Below are 16416 nucleotides of genomic sequence, written 5' to 3'. Positions count from 1 at the left end.
TGTTCCATGCTGCACTCATGCTGTGTGGGGTAGCAAAATGAATTGAGCTGGCCCTGGTAGCAACTTGGGTGTGGGAGTGTATGTGTAAAGTGCTGTTATATCGCAGCCGACTTATGGCGACCCCTTGAGGTTTTCAAGGCAAGAGACGTTCAGAGGTGGTTTGCCATTGCCTGTCTCCGCGTGGGCTGAGAGTTCTGAGAGAACTGTGACTGGCCCAGGGTCACCCAGCAACTTACAAGGGACAAAATCTTAAAGTACACATTTCTCAGAGAACTTAGTTACTCCCCCTCCCATTTCTGGAAAGAGGAGAAACCTCTGACACTGCACTGATATCAGACCATATAGACATCCGTAAGGGAGCACCCATATTTCATTAAAATTCAACTGGCTATCCAGCAGGGCATTTCACACAGCATGACAATAAGGAATCAGCTCAAATTCTCCACCTAAAGCACTTTCTAATATAACAAAAGGGGAAGCAGCCCAAATAGAAATTAAGTGAATTACAGTGCATTCCTGAGCAGAATGACTGCACCGGGCTTAGGAGGCAACGCAGCGGCGATGCCTCCTAAGGAGGTTTTGGCCAGGCTGAAAACTCCACCCGGCGCCAAAAATCCATGCAACCCACATAGGGTTGCACGAGAGATACGCCACCTGAAAGGTGGCATATCTCTGCAAAAATAAAAGGGGGTGTTCCCAAGCCATAACGGCTTAGGAGGGCACCTAATGGCGGCCCAGCTGGTGCCGGAACGCCCCGGGAACGCCTCCCAGCGTACCGGAACACCCCGGGAACGCTTCCCAGATCGCCACCGTGTCCAGGCCCGGTGCTGCCATGGCAGTGACTGGAGTCCGGCCCTGCATGCCAGCGCTGGGGCCACAAACGCTGCCGTGTGCCGCCCGGATGCCGGTGCTGTGGGCCCTTGTGCCGGCGGAGGTCATCGCTGGCCTCCAAAGGCCTTTGGGTGTGGCCGCCGGCGCTTCTCAGGAATGTGCTGTAAGTCCCTTCCCCGCTCAAAAATGCAGGTGATGTCTCAGTGATTAGATATGATAGCACACCCTTAATGTGGAAGGATGAAGTTGACAATCACCCTGTCTTAAGTTATTGCTGTCCCAGCATACGACCACACCTGGTTCTTTGTCTAGAACAGTCAGTGCCTGGTTTATTCCAGCCACCCACCTTCCCCCCAACTTTTGGTATATCATTTTTGCATTCATAATTTTTCTACCTGGCAGTTAGAATCAAATTGGCCATTAAGATTCAAACTTGTGGAGGTTCTCTTAACACGCAAGGGAATGTTAGGCCCCCATCACCCCGATATGTCATAATGGCATAGGGTACCAAAGTTAACAGGAAAGAACAAGGCACTGCTTTCTCAAAATGAACCAGTTTCCAGGGCTCTGGGAAACCACTTTTTGGACCTGTGGCAAATATTTGGTTGCTGTCAGAAGGAACAGTTTGTATTTCCCCTGGCCTCCAAGGTGAGACAGATTGCAAGACATGAAGAAGAATCCAGCTTTCCTCGCATAGATCATGAAGAGCCCCAGAGCAGACACTTAGCACTCTGAGAGCCAGCAACTTAATCCTGTCAACAATTAGAACCTATTCTTCTAATACCAACTAACCTGTTCTCCATATCTAAATTTCCCTCTAGCTATATCATACTTGTCCTGACCTGGATGGCCCAGGCTAGCCTGATCTCGTCAGATCTCAGAAGCTAAGCAGGGTCAGCCTGGTTAGTATTTGGATGGGAGACCACCAAGGAATACCAGGGTTGCTGTGCAGAGGAAGGCACTGGCAAACCACCTGTTAGTCTCTTGCCATGAAAACCCCAAAAGGGGCCCCCATAAGTCGGCTGCGACTTGAAGGCACTTTACACACACACATATCACACTTGCAAAACTGCCTGTCATCTCCTCTCCTTCCTGGGAGGATTCCTGAAATCTTCTCACATCTAAAACTCTACATCTGTCCTTAATCCAGCAAATCTAGGTATTCTTACAACTTGCTGTTTTTTCACACACAAATATCTAAACTAATCAAGGAGTAATCAAACCAGCCATCGCCTGCTCTGACTGGTACCTTCCGTTCTGGGATACTCATCGCCCTTCCTGGGGACCCATAAATGAAATCACTACAGCCATTCTGCTATATCCTGACATTACATCACTGCCCATCACACGTATTGGTCAAACTAACTAGGAGCAATTTAGACTTTTGTCTCTGGCAATGTTTGGTTGCTACTGAGGTCATAACGCCTCAGGATACATTTCTGGGTATAAAAATATCCCCAAATGGCATCCATTTTTTTTGTGTGTCCTGACCTGCATGCACGCACACCCCTCCCTGTGGGAGCATCTCTCTCTGCTGTTTGGATGTCTCTGCAGGAAAGGTGACTTATCATCCCTCAATGACCTGACATCCTTATGTCTGCCCCCTCCCCTCTATTATTTTCTTAGGCTCTCGTATGTTTGAGGTGTGTGATCTGGGTTGTGTGTGTTTAAATTCTATTTTAATAAAACTCCATAAAAAGTACAAAACACTTAGTATTTAAAAGGGTTATTCTGCTAGCGTGGCTACCTATGTAGCATTGGAATCAAAGGTCCCGAGCTCCAGCCTCTCGCAAGGCTCTTGGTCTCCATAGCTAATTCCCCCAAATAAAAGGAGACCCCTAACAGGAGATGCCCCAAGTGTTGAGGGTCACCCACTGGCAGGCCATTTGGGTAGCAACACATGGCTCTGTTGGAGACTTCTGTGGCTGCAAATCACCCCCGCTGAAAACGAATGCAGGGCCATGGCAAAGGGAAGGCTTTGAATTGTCATTTCAAGGTATTGATAATTTGGTGTTATCATTTGTAATCTGCCTCAAGCAGAGTTCTGGAGATGCAGTGTAAACTTCCACTAAATAAATGAAATTGGAGAGGGGCTTGCCTCTAGCTGCTCATTGACTGATATTAAAATGAGATTCCTTTATCTGCTCTTATGCTTGCTCTGTTTATTGGCTAGGGGAGAACTCTTATGGCTTTCAGAGTTAAACATTCTTGCAGTGATACATACTGAATCCCTTATTAATCCCATAGCACACCCCTTTTTAAACCACACAGTCTTCATCCCCTGTGGAATTATTTTTGTATAGAAAGAAATATTTTATTTGGAAAGAAAACAAGATCAGAAAGAACCAGCACTAAATATAACTAGAGGCCAGGGAAACTACATCCAGTAAGCTAGTGGAAGAAGTTACTTTTAACAGACAAAAGGGGCAGTGGATATAGGAGAAGGGCAGCAGATATTACCTACTAGAGATGGTAGGATATCGGTTGCTATTTAGGAACAAAGGGAGGTCCCTGGAATATTCTTGGAAAAAAATTCCCAAGTAAATTTTAGATGGAGTTTACAGGGTCAGAGGAGAAATGGTATTTCATTTTGAGGCTATTATACCTGTAGGAGCTTGGGGGCAGTATATGCTGTGACAGTTTACAGAAGTCAGATTTGGTGAGGAAGAGCAAAGGAAATCTGGCTGCAAACCTTGATGGCTTATGGTCGCTGTCAGTGTCCTCCTTAGACTAAAGACTCTGAGTACCCCCACCTCTTTTCTTGGGAAGAGGGGAAATACCCAGAGTGAGTGTTGTGCATATGAAAGCGAGAGAGAGGATACTTAAAAGTCTCCAATTTGGGATGGTTGTCAGTTCTTAATATCTTGTTTTCTGAACCCAGACCACTCTGAAGATGCCTTTTTGATGGCACTGTTTGAAAGTTGCTAATTCATAGACTTGCAACCCAATTGGCTGATGCATTCAATATTTGCCTCCCTAAAAAATTCTGGTTCTTGAATTAGCAGTGTGTGGAATTCCCATGCATAACCAAAGGATACAAAGTGGGGAGGTCAGCAGGAAGAAACCCTTCCTTCCTTAATATGGGAGAATACACATGAACACATGAAGCTGCCTTATACTGAATCAGAACCTTGATCTATCAAAGTCAGTCTTGTCTACTCAGACCAGCAGTGGCTTTCCAGGGTCTAGTCCCTTTAACTGGAGATGCTGGGGGTTGAACCTGGGACCTTCTGCATTCTAAGCAGATGCTTTACCACTGAACCACAGCCCCTCCGCTATATATCAGAGGTGAATAGAGACTGCTCCATGTGAAGCTGCTAGCCTGTAGTTCGAAGCCCCAGGCTTCAAAGAGGCCACTGTGGCCTTGTATGCATTTTTATTAAATTCCATCAAACTCTTGTATTTCTAGGTTTCCCTGAAGATCTGAAAGCGGTTTATGAATGACTCAGAAATTTCCTTTTATTTATTTTTTTAAAGCTTCAGACTGGTGCTAAATAAAACCTGCCGAGATCTAGCCCCTCCTCACACTAGTTTAGGGTAGCCTTGTAGATAAATATACTTGGGGGATGTTTGCCCATCGTTTCCTCTTTACTCACAGTGTTCCTCAGCAAGATAAAGGATACAGTTGATCAATCTTTCCGGTTTACAGAATACTGGGAAACGGTTGCCCACATGCTAGATGTATTGGGGCAGGTGGTGGTTTTTATTTTTATTTAAGTAATGCATTGCTTGTCGTTTGAAAGATCTCTCTATTGTGCGTGTACTTGTATACTTGTTTCTGCCAGTTCAGCTTACAGTGCTGTAGGACTTCTGAGAATCCATTCATCCAATATTTGTCCATTTGCTTTAACATAAGAGAGCCCTGATAGATCATGCCAAGATTCCACCTACTCCAGCATCCTTGTCCACAGTGAAAAACGAGATGCCTTGGAAAGTCTTCAGGCATTTGGCCCAGACCCTAAAGCTTCTCCTTGTTCAAAGCCTTCCCCTTGTTGTTGCTCTTCAGGCCTAGTATTCAGAGGTTGTTTACCTCCGAACATGGGGGTTCCATTTAGTCATTGTGCCTAATAGCCATTGATGGGCCTGTTCTCTCTTGAATGTGTCAAGAGAGCAGCCATCTCTACATCTTGTGGCACAGAGTTCCACAAGTTAATTATGCATCCGGAAATTCTTTTGTCTGTTCTGCATCTATTGTTCATCAACTTTACTGGGTGTTTGATTTGTAATACTTCTAGAGAGGGAGAAGAAGTTCTGTCTCACCCCATTCCCGCCCCATGCATAATTTTATAAATCAACTCCATGATAATTTTAGTTGCTCTTTTCTGCACCCATTTATTCTTTCTGGGTGGTATTGTAAGCTTTGATGTGTTGATATGTACACTCATTTACCAGCTGTGAAGTGGTGAAAACAAAAACAAAAAAGTATCATGGCACCTGAGCAGAGAAGTTCTCATAAATACCACATGGCCTAAATGGGCAACAGATACACAATGTGCTTTGTGTTCAAATCTTGTTATAATCTAGATTTTGCAGTTGTGCCAGCATCTCCACTTTGTTACCAGTTCACACAATATGCTTATGAAAACTATATTGGGGGGGGGGATCTCTAACCACTAGGGACAGGTTGAAGTTAAAACTGTTGGGAAATCTGCCCTTATAGGACGGTGTCACTTGCCTGCACATTGAGAGGGGGAACTGACCACAGAGTCAGATAGATAGACAGGACAGGGGGAGGTCATCTCTAGTTACACCTTGCCCTCATTTCCTACCCCTTTGATGTTTAGAGGATGTATTGTCAGGGAAACTTCCCCTCTCTCTCTCTTTCTCTTTGCCCATCATCCAAGCAAGATTAGAGCCGGGCGCTCCGTGCATCCAGGCCTTCCCACCCAAAAGATGAAGGCAGATACTCTTTTATACCTAGAGAATTAGCAAGGTAGATCAGGACAGGGGACCCTTGTTTGTCCTTTCCCATCCAATGTGCATTTCAACAGTAAATGTACTTTAGTTTGATTAGAGCAAACGACTGATGCTCCTTTTGTTTTCACACACGCACGCACGTGTAGCTTCTGCTGCTACTAAACTTAAGGCACTCTGCTAAATACCGGAATATCCCCACGATAGATATTCCAACAAAAACAGCCCAAGAGCAGCGTGGCTAGTGGCCACACCATTGACCCCCCACACTACGAGTGGCTAGATCTGAGCCAAATGGTCTCTGTGGCACCACCATTTGCCTTGCCACGAGCAGCCCTTCAGGAGAGTAGCCCCCTCAGAACTTCTCCGGTAAGTTAAAGGGCCCACCCACCCCCACCCATCCCAACACCGTTCCCAGTGTCCTGTCTTCTGAGCAGGAGGGAGAAGCACATGGGTAGGCTTGTTAACATCACCCTGCTTCTATACAACTTTTTCCTATAATAGAGGCACTGTAACTGTTTGGCAGGAGCCCCGTGGTGCAGAGTGGTAAGCTGCAGTACTGCAGTCCAAGCTCTGCTCACGATCGGAGTTCGATCCCGACAGGAGTCAGTTGCAGGTAGCCGGCTCAAGGTTGACTCAGCCTCCCATCCTTCCGAGGTCGGTCAAATGAGGACCCAGCTTGCTGGGGGTAAAGGGAAGACGACTGGGGAAGGCACTGGCAAACCACCCCGTAAGCAAAGTCTGCCTAGTAAACGTTGGGATGTGACGTCACCCCATGGGTCAGGAATGACCCGGTGCTTGCACAGGGGACCTTTACCTGACCTAACAGTTTGACAAGCTAACTGTGTTCAAAAGCAACTCCGTAGCAATGGGACAGCAACATGGCAAATTAATTGCAGGCTTGTAGGGCTACATATTGGTTGTCACAAGGCAGTTAGATGTAATTGAGAAAACTCCGTGAAGAAACACGTCTACAGTTCCTTTCTCCTTTCTGGGTGCCTGCTTGAATTATTGGCTGATGCACTGCCAAGTCCTTTGACAGTCGCTCAAGTCCCCTGGACAGCTACTCTGAAATGAGAAGTGTGTTATTTTGCATCTTGTTGTTTGATGGCTTCTGGAAGCTGATTAGTAAGCTAGGCGATTCCCAGTAGGGTTTCAGGCAAGATTTTTTTTTTTAAATGTTAGCTTTTATTAGCAAGGAGAAAGGTTGCCAAGCAACAGTTGCCCAGTGCTGATTCCTCCTCTTTCTAAAGAAGAGTCTGTGTGTGACACCACAATTGCCCGCTATTCTGTGGGCAGCTCCCCCAGAGCGCTGGTTGTCTGGGTCCATCTATGCATGGGTTGAGTGAAAACTTTTCCTTTGCAGAATTGTAAACTGTGGTTGTCAGCCACCCTTAGTCCTAAGCATAGGAATTTCATAGTAACAACTTGCCAAGAAGAGAGGCTTGGGAAAAGTGTGAGCGTAGCTGAGTTATTCCGGAAAAGAGATCAGTTGAGACCATGATTGGTAGTGCAGAGAAAACAACTGAATAGGAGTAATTTCCTTGTTGCTCACAAGAACTGCTTTTATTTATTCGGTCATTTTTGAACCCACTTTTCTCTGCCTGATGTGGACCCAAAGCAGCTCACAGTGCAATAAAAACGAGACGCCCCCCCCTCCACCCACAACAAAAAACCATCCAAGTCACAAAACATATGTTAACCCCCCCCCAAAAAACCTAGCTGCCATTAACTGTGTGGTCAGGGTGGCTGTGCAGGTGCTGACAGCTCTGCCCTTTTGGTCTCTGCCCAGGTGGGCAGCCTCGCCTTTCCCAAGGGAGTTGAAGGGAACGGTTGTCAGCAGTTCCAGTGCAAATTCTGCGCCTGTATGCAAATGAGCATTTAGCACTTGATTATAACTTTCCACAATTGTAACTTTCGGTTGCCAGCAAATGTAGGCGATGGTGTTTGAAGACCTTGTGCTCGGTTAATTTCTTGTGTTAAATGTACAGGGTTGCCAACCGCCAGGTACTAGCTGGAGATCTCCTGCTGTTACAACTGGTCTCCAGCTGACCGAGATCCTTATTTCTCTCAAGGCCCAGCCTCCCCTTTCCAGTTTCATCCCAGTCTGCTTAGAGGGTGCCTGGGAAATGTAGGCCTGTTGTAAACTTTACATGAAGCCTCAGAAGCTTCCTTGATGCATATACGCCGCTCATTCTTTAGCCTCAGGCCTAGGATCATGACAAGGTAAATTGTCAAATCTAGTGCGGTGTGAACTGATGAATCAATAGATCATCAAAATGCTTAGCTTTGGTTGGATTGTGCCCAAGGATCTAATGTAAAGCGCAGGAAGACTGAAATGTGATTGTAAGTCACCTTCCTTCTTGGCTATCAATTGATTCAGAAACTTGATGCAAGCACATGCATTTCTATTTTTCATCTGTGCATACCTAAAATGGGGGAGAGGCCAAAAAGCACATGATCCATGTGAATTTGCTTGAAGTTTTCTGTTTGGGTAGATTTAAATTGTCTGATTTCAGTGGAGGATAGGGTTGCCAGGTCCCTCTTTGCCACCAGTGGGAGGCTTTTGGGGCAGAGCATGAGGGGATGGGGTTTGGGGAGGGGAGGGACTTCAATGTCATAGAGTCCAATTGCCAAACCGGCCATTTTCTCCAGGTGAACTGATCTCTATCGGCTGGAGATCAGTTGTAATAGCAGGAGATCTCCTGCTGCTACCTGAAAGTTGGCAACCCTAGTGGAGGAGCTTCTTAAAATGTGGGGCAGCAATTAGAAGGATTTCAGCGTCCCTCTGCATTTGTCCTGTCCAAAGCTTCTCTCTCTTGTTACCCCTCATCCTGGTATTGAGAGTTTGACTGCTTCTGACCATGGAGGTGCCATTTAGGCATCATGTCTAATAGCCATTGGTGAAGAGGACCCTTTCCTCATTAAGGTGTCTGCCTTTTTAAAAAGCCATCTAACCTGGTTGCCATCACTACATTATGCATCATGTGAAGAAGTACTCTCTTTTGTGTGTTTCGAATATACTGGCCATCAGCTTCACTAGGGGGTCCTAAGTTCTAATATGCTGGGAGAAAGACGTTCTTTGTCCTTTTACCAAGCCCATGCATAATTTTATAAACCTCTGTTATGCCGTCTTCTCTTGATGCAGGCAAGGAGTTTACTGATCCAACTGTATAATGGACTAATTCCCATTAACTGGCGGGTTAATACCATGTTTTGTTCATCCTATGACTTTGCAACATGTCTGGTTAATGTTTGCTGTGACCTCAGCATGAAGCAATGATTCTGAGAAACAAAGGAAGCGCCAAATTCACAGCTCTTACCTGCTAACCCACAAGGGAACAGGAACTCACTAAAAACAACACCAGACCACCATGGGCCGGACTTGGGCTGCCAGCTGGGACAAAGAGAGGCTGTGGGGTGGGGAATTACAATCAGAAAAGCAGTGCAGAAAGTCCCCAGCCCACCCTTCCCAGAGTCACAGCCCTGATCAGATCGCCCCTTCCCCTGTGGATTTTTGTTCGACTTAAAAAAAAAAAACCCCACAGGAAACAACCTGCTTAACCTTTTCACAGGAAACAACCTGCTTAACCTGTTCATATACAGTTCTCCTTAACACAAGACCTAGTTCTCCTAATTGTCAGATGAAGTGGTAAGAACGTTGCTGTACTGTATTACTTCATGCTGCAGGTAGGGTTGCCAGCTCTGGGTTGGGAAATACCTGGAGATTTTGGGAGCAGAGCATGGGAAGGGCAGGGTTTGGGGAGGGGGAGAGACCTCCTCAGGATACAATGCCATATAGTCCACCCTCCAAAGCAGCCATTTTCTCCAGGGCAACTGATCGCTGTCATCTAGAGATAAATTGTAATACTGGGAGATCTCCAGGCTCCACCTGGAGATTGACAACCCCACTTGCAGGTGAGTATGTGTGTGTGTGTTACATCAGTGACGGCTCATGTATAAAAAGAAAATGACTTGTGCATGGAAACCCAGATGGCAGACAGCAGGGCTACAGTTCTTTCTTTTCATCCCCTCCTTGAAAGAGCATTCAGTCATGGGAATCAGATGAGTATGGCTCCCACATATGCAGAAATTAGGGTTGATGATTCTAGAAATAAATGGCTGTGGGTGGGGATGGAGATTGAATAAGTTTGGGTTTTTTTAATTGGGAATGGAGCCGCACCATTTTTGTTAGGTCTAGGAGTTAAGTCCAGCCCAAAAGGTAATTTGCCTAAGGTGTTTGGTTTTTTTTTTCCAAAGACAGGCAGCACTGTCTTAAACAGAGTTACTCCCTTCTAAACCCATTGGTTTTTTAAATTGCTGTTTGGGGTTCTTTCTCACACTGCAGACCTGCTTTTTGTTTTCTCTTGCTTTTTTGGGCAACTGAGCCAAGTGTGGGTGTGTTTTTGAGAGCCCTTTCCCCCCGACCATCTGGCATCCTCAGGTTATGTTGGCACTAGGGTTGCCAGCCTCCAGGTGGTGGCTGGGGATCTCCTGTTATTACAACTGATCTTCAAGCGACAGAGATCAGTTCCCCTGGAGATCAGTTCCGCTTTGGCAATTGGACTCTGTGGCATTGAAGTCCCTCCCCTCTCCAAACCCTGTCCTCCTCAGGTTCCACCCCCAAAATGTCCAGATATTTCCCAACGCAGAGCTGGCAACCCTAGCTGGCCACACACTCACTAAGACTGCAGTTCTAATGATACTTTCCTTAGGGGAAGCCCTGTTGAATAACATGAGACTTATTCGGAATAGACTTGCTTGGGCTTGCTCCCTAATTTCTGTGTGAAGAACAAAACTCCCTTACCCAAGAGATGAATGTGTTGACGTTGCAAATGGATGTTTTAAAGTACTGGATGCTGAAAACTTTGGTCATCAGTTTTGGAACCGTTTTTACATAGATTGGGTCTCTCTGGAACAGCTATCGCTGTTGATTTTATGGATATCCAATAATATGTGTTTTTTATACTGAGAGCTGTTTGAATTCTGTGCTTATAGTGGTCTTGGGCTTTCTTTTCTGTTACAGGGATAAGATCATATTGCTGTTTAATTTGAGAAAAATAAGACTACAGCAGTGATGGCGAACCTTTTAGAGACCGAGTGCCCAAACTGCAACCCAAAACCCACTTGTTTATCGCAAAGTGTCAACAGGGGCTGCGGGGAGTCCAGGGAAGGGGGGGGCTTTGAAGGGCTCCAGGGGAGTCCAGGGGGAGGGCTTGCTCCCCGCTGCCTGCAGGCAGCGCGGAGCCCTTCAGTCCGGGGGGGGGGGGGGCTTGCTCCGCGCTGCCTGCAGGAGCCCTTCAAAGCCCTCGCCGTCTGGGGGAGGCTTGCTCGGCAGCGTGGAGCCCTTCAAAGCCGGCGGCGGGGAGTCCAGGGTGCGGAGCCCTTCAAAGCCCCCTCCGCCCAGCTGGGCAGCGGGGAGTCGCGTGCCCACAGAGAGGGCTCCATGTGCCGGACTTGGCACGCGTGCCATAGGTTCACCAACACAGGACTACAGTGATCAGTGTTTTCGAACAGCGGCCCTCAACCTTTCAAGACAGAGGACCCACTGAACAAGGGACTGGCCAAGTCTTGGTCTCAGCCCTTTCTCATACATGGCAACTTCAAGTGTATTTAATAGTAGTATAGCAGCAAACCATAATTAATATTATGAACAGAAAGGGGGAGTTAGTATTTCCCCATAATCTATCAAAGTAGTAGAAGGATGCTTCACCCCCTCCACCCTTCACATGCATGATAATAGAATGTGAATCTACCTTAGTGATAATAAATGAGGAACAGAAGCTAGAACTTAGCCTCCATGGCAAATAGCATGGGGAAGGGGTCTGGAGATAATGTGGCCAGGGTATTCTTCTGATTCCTCTCACTTTAGGCTCTGAAACTCCCACAATCATCTTGAAGTTGGTGGCCAATTTTGAGATTTCTAGTTCTGTTTTCTGATCAGTTATGCCTGCCACAAATGGACAGACAGATGGACATGCAGATTCTTTTATTATTATAGATGCGTGGTAACAGCCAGCCTAGTTATTTGTTTTGTCACAATACTTGATTTGGATCAGGGTCATATGGAGGCGGGGGATATCGTATCTTTGTCCAGGGGCCCATGGTGCCTCTCAGCAGTCCTGCCTATGAATCTGTTCCACGAGCCATAGAGCCTTTCCCCAGCTCCAACAGAGTAAGCATGTTCTATTTTTGGAAGCTGCCTTGCACTAGAAGAAGGCTACACTGCTAGTGGGCAGCCCAGTCCTGTGTTTGTCCATCCTGGCTACAATGCTAAGCATGTCTGAGCACATTGGGCCTTGAAGTATCTCCATGGCCTGAAGAGTCCTTCTGATGTTTCAGCAAAGTCAGCCCAGATTGAATTGACTGCTCCAGAAGCCCAGCTGGTCTTGTCCATGTGCCGGATGGCCCTGAGCATGTTTACTCAGAAATGTCCTCCAGAGTTCCATTGGGCTGATAGTGAATGTATGTCCTCTGCATATAATGAGTTCAGTGGAGTTTACTTCCAAAGCAATTTGCTACACGTAGATGTGCATTTTTTTAAAACAGGTAATTTCAGAGTCTGTCTTTTGAAAAAAACATAAAAACTTCTACCAACCAGCAATTCCAACCAATGTTCCCCCAAATATGCAGCAAGATGTCTGCACAGCATTGGTGGGCCAACACAGCATTTTACCTAGACTGTTGTTACATTCCAAGTCCTACATTGTCTTTGGGAGAGGAAGGTGAATCCAGCGTTGTCGGTGTATCATTACTGTGTTCCGTTCTATTCAGATTTTATGCTATGAACAGGTGAAATCAGCACATTTCATAGTCTGTAATTGTGTGCACTTCAATTACTGATTATCAGCATAGTAGAAATACTGACAGAGGATTTTCTTATAGTTAGAGACATTCCAAAGGCCATAAAAGCCCAACTCTAGTGAAAGTATACTTTTCTCCATAGAGGGATATGGGTAGAAGGACTTACATGAAGAAGTCTACACTGGGGGGAAATCAACATGAGTTTTTTTCCAGGAGAACCAACTAGGACTAGTTCATCCGTTGCAACTCTTCCATGGGAGGAGTGATTTGGCCAGTTACCCATTTCCAGGTAACATCCAAATTGGACTACTGCAATGTTCCGTATTTGGGGCTCCCTCTGATGATTGTTTGGAAACTTCTCCTAATTCAAACAGCAACAGTTAGACAGCTAGCAAGTGTACAGTACAAGGACTATATCTTGCCAGCTATGGGGATTTTGTTAATCTAAAAGACAAAATAGAAATGTTTTAAACAAATTAATGCAGAAGAACAGGCATTGCCTCCCATCTAGACAGTATTAGATGTGCTATCCTGCGCACATTAGCCTCACCTAAGCTATGGATTTTGAAAAGAGCTAGAAAAGATTTTTGAAGTGTAAGGATGTGCCACTGGCCACCAAGACTAGATTACCGTAATTCATGCCATCGTATTCTCTATTACTATGTATGGGTGTGAAAGCTGGACAGTGAAGAAAGCTGATAGGAAGAAAATAGATTCCTTTGAAATGTGGTGTTGGAGGAGAGTGTGACAGATACCGTGGACTGCCAAAAAAAAAAAAATCAGTGGGTTTTAGAACAAATCAAGCCTGAACTGACCCTAGAAGCTAAAATGACTAAACTGAGGCTGTCATACTTTGGACATATTATGAGAAGACAAGAGTCACCGGAAAAAACAATCATGCTAGGAAAAGCTGAAGGCAGCAGGAAAAGAGGAAGACCCAACAAGAGATGGATTGACTCTATAAAGGAAGCCACGGCCCTCAGTTTTATAGGACATTTTGGAGGACATGGATTCATAGGGTCGCCATGAGTCGGAAACGACTTGACGGCACTTAACCCACACACAGTGAGGAAAATTTTACTAACACTTCCACACCTGATTAGAAATCTGAATAACCAGAAGAGTGGAAAATATAGATAACTAGGGTTCAAAGTGTACATATACATTGAAGTGGTAAGCAGTACAACTTAGTAACTGGTCACGTGGATGACAATGTGGTTTTGTTCTTTAGAAAGAGATAGGCATCTTTACATGAATAACAGAACGTTTTTATTCTTGTAGTCATCGTAACTGACATATCAAGGGGAAAGAAAGATCTGGGAAGTAGTGCATTGTTCATACAGACTTGAGATGGCGAAGGCCGTTTACGTTTATGGAAAGATTACTGTTGAGTTACAAGATTAATTCCCCCCTCCTCCTTTGATTAGTCTTGAGGGGTTTATCAAAATCTTTGAGAAGGCAGCTTCCTTCAGGGAAGTGTTTAGATTATCTTTAATAACAGCATCGGATTTTTGTTGTTAACCTTTTTATTATCAGACTCTTTCCCCCTTTTTCATTACACCAGTATCTCACTGAAACACACACACTCACATTTAGGGCCTTTTTCACATACGACTTATATGGCTTATGCTTATATCAGTCTGCAGTGCAAATGTAAAATTTACACTGGCGAAAATGTGCATCTCATTTCTCTTCCATGTTCTGTCCTTTTGGACATCCAGATGTGGCACCAGAAAAAAAACACACCAGAGCCTCAGAGTCTCTCTTCAAGTAGTGGCTTGAAACCTTGTGGGGTGGAAGCTTCCTGTGGGGAAAGGATTAAACACCCCCTCTTCACTGCTAATCCTGTAGTCCCAAATTTCCTCTTCCAAGTTGTTTCTTTCAATGTGTGTGGGGGTGGGTGGGGGGAAGCCACTGGGTACCACAGTAGGTGTTTGTATGTAATTTGTAGTTTGGCCCTTAGTAGCCTATGTGAAAATTATCCTAAACTGATTGCCGGCCTTGTCTGATCCTGCCAGACCCCTTACCTGTTTTTTCACACTCTTATCTTTTTGTGAACAGCTTCTCCAACATTTTATAACCCTTCCACTCAAGATTTTCTTCATCTAGCTTCTGTACTCCCTGACCTGGATGGCCCAGGCTAGCCTGATTTCGTCAGATCTCAGAAGCTAAGCTGGGTCAGCCCTGGTTAGTATTTGGATGGGAGGCCACCAAGGAATACCAGGGTTGCTGGGCAGAGGAAGGCACTGGCAAACCACCTCTGTTAGTCTCTTGCCATGAAAACCCCAAAAAGGGGTCGCCATAAGTCAGCTGCGACTTGACGGCACTTTACACACACACACAGCTTTTGTACATTTTATTTATTTACTTCATTTATACCACACATTTACCCCCAATGGGGACCCAAAGTGGCTTACACCATTCTCTTCTCCATTTTATCCTCACAACAACCCTGTGAGGTAGGTTAGGCTCCCCTGGTCACTTAGAAATGATTTTTACTTGCCATAGGTGACCAAAGAGGAGCTTATGAACACATGAAGCTGCATTATGTGGAGCCAGACCCAGTGCATTGGTTTCAGGGCACTTAAAAGGGTATAACACTGCTTAAGATTGCCCTGTCAAGGTCAATACTGTCTGGTCTGATCAGCAGCAGCTGTCCAGGATCTCATGTAGAGGTCTTTCACATTACCTGACACCCGGACGCCCAGGCTAGCCTGATCTGGTCAGATCTGAAAAGCTAAGCAGGGTGGACCCTGGCAAGTATTTGCATGGGAGACCGCCAAGGAATACCAGGGTCGTGAGGTGGAGGCAGGCAATGGCAAACCACCTCTGAACATCTCTTGCATCGAAAACCCCACCAGGGGTTGCCATAAGTCAGATGTGACTTGATGGCAAACAACAACCACCATCTGGTCCTATAACAGAAGATGATGAGGACTGAATCTGGGACCTTCTACATGCTGAGCAGATGCGCTAACCCTGAGCTATGAAGGGAGCATTGACTCTCAAAAGCTTATAGCTTGGAAATCTAGTTGGACTTTAAGGTGCTCCTGGACTCGAATCTTGCTCTTCTACTTCAAACCAACATGGCTATCCACCCAAAACACCCCTAATGAGCATGTTGCTCACATTAGGCCTCCAGGTGGTTCTTAACACCTTATCTTGATTCTCTGTTGCTCATCTTTGAACAAAGGAAGTGGTCCCTGAGCTTCTCTCTGAACAACCTGAGCACCTATACCTCTATTATAGAAGTCTCACTTCACGTTCAACCTAGCCTTTTCAGCACTCAGAAGCTTTGCCTGTATTTATTTCTTCATTTATCAAAATTCAGGAAGGATTTTAGTTCTTAAGTAATTCATGGGGAAAGACATTGGCATCTGTACTAGAGGTGGGCATAAATGTATGAAATAGACAATGGGCTGGGTGTGTGAATTTGTTATACAACCCATTACCAAGGGACAGAAAGGGCTTACAAGTATATGTCTTTTACATGCACACCCCCAATCCAAAGGCAAGGCTATGTGCACACTAGTGCAGTCTTGGGGGAGTAACAAGTAGACTGCCAATAATGAGATTACCTGCCTGAAGTGTGGATTGACTGGCTTACTGGGTGGGTCAGCATCGTCTGGGGTTTTCGTGAAGTTATTGTCCAGCATGAGGGTTGTTTGTGAGCTTGAGGGGAATGCCACGAAGCCAAAGAGCAAAGCCTTGATTGGGTGTGTGTGCCAGTTTGCTCTTGAGAAACCTTGGTTGACTCATCTGAATTACCTGTAGTTCTGGTCATGATTCTCCGGTTTGACATAAGGGGGATTCTCCCTGTACCCATGACTGCATACAGCCTTGGGGTTGAGGGGAGGGGAGCTCCAG

This window comes from Euleptes europaea, chromosome 5 (genome assembly GCF_029931775.1).
Source record: "Euleptes europaea isolate rEulEur1 chromosome 5, rEulEur1.hap1, whole genome shotgun sequence".
Lineage (NCBI taxonomy): Eukaryota > Metazoa > Chordata > Lepidosauria > Squamata > Sphaerodactylidae > Euleptes > Euleptes europaea.
This window is presented reverse-complemented; position numbering follows the sequence as displayed.